Raw genomic sequence first — 6,199 nt, forward strand, 5'->3', positions numbered from 1 at the left:
GGCTTCAGCTCGAAGGATGCTGGGCCACTCGGATCGCCACCTGCCAAGTGTCCAGGAGAGCACTCCCAGGCCCCTCAGCTTCCCGCACCGGAGCAACCCCGGTCCCCACCGCACAGAGTGGTCAGAGAATAAGTGGGCAGTGACTGTGCGCTGTGAGTGGGGGCTGGACCGATGGACGATGGCCGGACTCAGGGACGAGCATCGGATAGCTGGGCAGGGGGCTGGAGCACTTCGGAAAAAGATGCTTTCCCCTCACTAAATGCCAAAGGGATAGGTTTTTTTTTTGTCTGACGTTTTATTTGGACATAATTTCATGCAGAAAAATTGCAAGAAATGTACAAAGCATTCCCATATACTTTCACCCAAGTACCCCGAAACTTAGGAATGAAACAGTCACAGCAGCAATAGTAAAATTTAGAAATGAGTGTCCAATAGGAAAATAGCTAAATTGGGTAGCCAATCATATGTAAATAAGCTTACAATGTTGGGGAGCGTTATAATATACAGGTAGGTGGGAAAAGCAAGAATTACTTGAAAACAATTGCCATGGAGTGTGTTTGCAATGATGTAAAGTTTAAAATAAAGATCTGTTTTCGAAAAGACTGACAAGAAAGATGACAACTGTAAACTTAAGGGGTCTAAAGCCATCCTGGGAAAGAATGAAGTTGGAGAATTCACTCTCTGATTTCAAAACTTTCCACAAAGCAACAGTAATTGTGTCAGGGTGGTGCTGGCACAAGATAGACACAGACCATGAATAGAAGTGAGAGTCCAGAAATAAATCCTCATATTTACAGTTAATTGTTTTTCAACAGCTAAGCCAAAAGAATTACAGGGAGAAAAGAACAGTCTTTTCAACAAATGGTACAACTAGGATGTTCATATGCAAAAAAAAAAAAATGAAATCACAGCCCTACTTTGCCTGTGCATACTTAGTTATTAAGTTATGTGCAACTCTTTGCAATCCCATGGACTGTAATCTGCCAGGCTCCTCTGTCCATGGGATTTTCCAGGCAAGAATACTGGAGTGGGTTGCCATTTCCTTCTCCAGGGACTACTGGAGTGGGTTGCCATTTCCTTCTCCAGGTAATCTTCCCGACCCCAGGATCGAACCTGAGTCTCTTGCATTGGCAGGCGGATTCTTCACCACTGAGCCACCTGGGAAGCCCCGTACTTCCCCATATACAAAAGATAACTCAAAATGGGTTTAAGTCTCAAATGTAAGAAGTAAACCACCAAACTTTTTAGAATACGTGGGGGTAAATCTTTGTGAACTTGGACTAGGCAATGATTTCTTAGATGTGACATCAAAAGCACAAGCAAAAAAAAAAAGATGAACTGGACATCATCAAAATTAAGAACTTCTGTGCTTCAGAGGACCCTGTCTTAACTGGGGGCAATAAAATGAAAAGACAATCCACAGAATGGGGGAAACTTTTTGCAAATCACATATCTGACAATGGACATATATCTAGGATATATAAAGAATTTTTAGGCTTAATAATAAAATGACAACTCAACTTTGAAATGGGTAAAGGCTCTAAATAGACATTTCTCCAAAGAAAATATGCAAATCGAAAATAAGTACGTGAGAAGAGAATCAACGTCATCAGCCATCAGTTCAGTTCAGGTCAGTCGCTCAGCTGTGTCCAACTCTTTGCCACCCCATGAATCGCAGCATGCCAGGCCTCCCTGTCCATCACCAACTCCCGGAGCTCACTCAGACTCACGTCCACTGAGTTGGTGATGCCATCCAGCCATCTCATCTTCTGTCGTTCCCTTCTCCTGCCCCCAATCCCTCCCAGCATCACAGTCTTTTACAATGAGTCAACTCTTCACATGAGGTGGCCAAAGTACTGGAGTTTCAGCTTTAGCATCATTCCGTCCAAGGAACACCCAGGGCTGATCTCCTTTAGAATGGACTGGTTGGATCTCCTTGCAGTCCAAGGGACTCTCAAGAGTCTTCTCCAGCACCACGGTTCAAAAGCATCAGTTCTTCGGCACTCAGCTTTCTTCACAGTCCAACTCTCGCATCCATACATGACCACTGGAAAAACCATAGCCTTGACTAGACGGACCTTTGTTGGCAAAGTAATGTCTCTGCTTTTCAATATGCTATCTAGGTTGGTCATAACTTTTCTTCCAAGGAGTAAGGGTCTTTTAATTTCATGGCTGCAGTCACCATCTGCAGAGATTTTGGAGCCCCCAAAAATAAACTCTGACACTGTTTCCCCATCTATTTCCCATGAAGTGATGGGACCAGATGCCATGATCTTCGTTTTCTGAATGTTGAGCTTTAAGCCAACTTTTTCACTCTCCACTTTCACTTTCATCAAGAGGCTCTTTAGTTCTTCTTCACTTTCTGCCATAAGGGTGGTGTCATCTGCATATCTGAGGTTATTGATATTTCTCCCGGCAATCTTGATTCCAGCTTGTGCTTCTTCCAGCCCAGCATTTCTCATGATGTACTCTGCGTATAAGTTAAATAAGCCATCAGGGAAATGCAAATCAAAACCACAATGAAGTGCCACTTCACTTCGCAATGAAATGCCATGCTAATCAGAAAGACAGATAATAACAAGTGTTGACCAGGATGTGAAGAAATTGGAATGCTCATACATTGCTGGTAGGAATGTAAAATGGAGCAGACCCTGTGGAAAACAATTTAGCAATTCCTCAAATGGTTAAACATTGACCCAGCAAGTCTACTCCTAGGTGGAAAAATAATTGAAAACATCTGTCCACACAAATTTGCATATGAATGTTCACAGCAGCACTATTCACAGTAGCCCAAAAGTGGAAACAACCCAACATTATTCGACAGATGAATGGGTAAACAAATTGGGGTATATCTATACAGTGTAATATTATTTGATGATAAAAAGAATGAAATACTGCTGGCATACTACAACATGGATGGACTTCGAAAACAACTGTACAAAAAAGATCTTCACGACCCAGATAATCACGACGGTGTGATCACTGACCTAGAGCCAGACATCCTGGAATGTGAAGTCAAGTGGGCCTTAGAAAGCATCACTACGAACAAAGCTAGTGGAGGTGATGGAATTCCAGTTGAGCTATTCCAAATCCTGAAAGATGATGCTGTGAAAGTGCTGCACTCAATATGCCAGCACATTTGGAAAATTCAGCAGTGGCCACAGGACTGGAAAAGGTCAGTTTTCATTCCAATCCCAAAGAAAGGCAATGCCAAAGAATGCTCAAACTACCGCACAATTGCACTCATCTCACACGCTAGTAAAGTAATGCTCAAAATTCTCCAAGCCAGGCTTCAGCAATATGTGAACCGTGAACTTCCTGATGTTCCAGCTGGTTTTAGAAAAGGCAGAGGAACCAGAGATCAAATTGCCAACATCCGCTGGATCATGGAAAAAGCAAGAGAGTTCCAGAAAAACATCTATTTCTGCTTTCTTGACTATGCCAAAGCCTTTGATTGTGTGGATCACAATAAACTGTGGGAAATTCTGAAAGAGATGGGAATATCAGACCACCTGATCTGCCTCTTGAGAAATTTGTATGCAGGTCAGGAAGCAACAGTTAGAACTGGACATGGAACAACAGACTGGTTCCAAATAGGAAAAGGAGTTCGTCAAGGCTGTATATTGTGACCCTGTTTATTTAACTTATATGCAGAGTACATCATGAGAAACACTGGACTGGAAGAAACACAAGCTGGAATCAAGATTGCCGGGAGAAATATCAATAACCTCAGATATGCAGATGACACCACCCTTATGGCAGAAAGTGAAGAGGAACTCAAAAGCCTCTTGATGAAAGTGAAAGTGGAAAGTGAAAAAGTTGGCTTAAAGCTCAACATTCAGAAAACGAAGATCATGGCATCCGGTCCCACCACTTCATGGGAAATAGATGGGGAAACAGTGGAAACAGTGTCAGACTTTATTTTTCTGGGCTCCAAAATCACTACAGATGGTGACTGCAGCCATGAAATTAAAAGACGCTTACTCCTTGGAAGGAAAGTGATGACCAACCTAGATAGCATATGCAAAAGCAGAGACATTACTTTGCCAACAAAGGTCCATCTAGTCAAGGCTATGGTTTTTCCTGTGGTCACGTATGGATGTGAGAGTTGGACTGTGAAGAAGGCTGAGCGCTGAAGAATTGATGCTTTTGAACTGTGGTGTTGGAGAAGACTCTTGAGAGTCCCTTGGACTGCAAGGAGATCCAACCAGTCCATTCTGAAGGAGATCAGCCCTAGGATTTCTTTGGAAGGAATGATGCTAAAGCTGAAACTCCAGTACTTTGGCCACCTCATGCGAAGAGTTGACTCATTGGAAAAGACTGATGCTGGGAGGGATTAGGGGCAGGAGGAGAAGGGGACGACAGAGGATGAGATGGCTGGATGGCATCACTGACTCGATGGACGAGAGTCTGAATGAAGTCCGGGAGTTGGTGATGGACAGGGAGGCCTGGCGTGCTGTGATTCATGGGGTGGCAAAGAGTCAGACACGACTGAGCGACTGATCTGATCTGATGCTTAGAGAAAGAAGCCAGACACTAAAGACCAAAGGTCGTATGATTCCATTTAAGTGAAATGTCCAGAATATGCTTATCTATAGAGACGGAAAGTAGATTAATAGTTGCTTAGGATGGGAGGATGGGGGACTGAGGTGTGTTTGTTTTGAAGTGATGAAATTGTTCTAAAACTGATTGTGGTGACATCCGCATCTCTGTGAATATACTAAAACCCATTCAATTGTACATTTTTTTTCTTTCTTTTTATTATTGCTTTTTAATTTATTTATTTTTTATTTTTTTAAAATTTTATTTTATTTTTAAACTTTACAATATTGTATTGGTGGGTGAATTGTATAGTATGTGAATTATATCCAATAAATCAGTTACCAAAAAAGATACAATAAAACTTTTATGTGTTAGCATAACATTTTTATGAAAATCATTGTATTTTCCAAAACAAATTTTATAAGAATGGTGTTTTACATATTTTTGTGGGGGGGCATAAATCTCTTTAATGTAGGTAAATGGAGCACTGCTGCTGCTAAGTCGCTTCAGTCGTGTCCGACTCTGTGTGACCCCATAGACGGCAGCCCACCAGGCTCCCCCATCCCTGGGATTCTCCAGGCAAGAACACTGGAGTGGGTTGCCATTTCCTTCTCCAATGCGTGAAAGTGAAGTCGCTCAGTCGTGTCCGACCCTCAGCGACCCTATGGACTGCAGCCTACCAGGCTCTGCCATCCATGGGATTTTCCAGGCAGGAGTACTGGAGTGGGGTGCCATTGCCTTCTCCGAAATGGAGCACTACACGATCTCATATGTGCTTCAACATTCAACCTGTTACACGTCATGCAACCTTTGGAATATCCCATGAGGACTTCCAGAAACCCCAGAGACTTTGAGGACGGTTTCTCTACTGTAAAATTCATATTTCCCCTCTTGGAATTAATTAGTATCTTGTGGAGAAATATGTATTTTGGGAATATGCAAATACTAGTTCCTTGTTGAACTTTCACCCTCCGGTCTTAGAGGCCATTTATTTTTGTCCAAATCAGTTATTATTTAATGTCATCGTCGTGAAGTTTCTCAGTCGTGTCCGACTCTTTGCGACCCCATGGACGGTAGCCTACCAGGCTCCTCCATCCATGTGATTCTCCAGGCAAGAACACTGGAGTGGGTTGCCATTTCCTTATCCAGGAGATCTTCCCGACCCAGGGATTGAACCCGGGTCTCACGCATTGTAGGCAGACGCTTTATCGTCTGAGCCATCAAGGAAGTCCATCCTATTACTTAATGATGGTCGCCAAATGGTGATTTTCTGTTTCATTCCTTCTTCATTTATTAGTCGGCATCCTACTGTAAGAGATTTCTCATCTCTCCATTTACTTATTTACATCACTATCGATCATGGATGCTTGTTTTACTCAGTTATAATCTGTTATTATTATTATTTAGTTTGAATCAAATTGGCCCAACTTTGAGGTTAGTCATTTTAACCTGTCAGTGAAGTGCAGAAGAAATCTTCCGCAGCCTAAGGAAAGTGACGGTCCTAAGGATGTACCACAATGATCGCTTCCGCTCAATTAGCACAGAATCAAATCCTGGGGAGGTTCGGGAGTGTCAAGGCCCCCCAGCTCTCTCTGAGCGTCACCGCACAGGACCTCCAGTCCAAGTCTCAGGTCTGAGCGACTCTAGGTCCGCGGAC

The sequence above is a fragment of the Bos taurus genome, chromosome 25 (assembly GCF_002263795.3).
Source record: "Bos taurus isolate L1 Dominette 01449 registration number 42190680 breed Hereford chromosome 25, ARS-UCD2.0, whole genome shotgun sequence".
In the NCBI taxonomy this organism is placed as follows: domain Eukaryota; kingdom Metazoa; phylum Chordata; class Mammalia; order Artiodactyla; family Bovidae; genus Bos; species Bos taurus.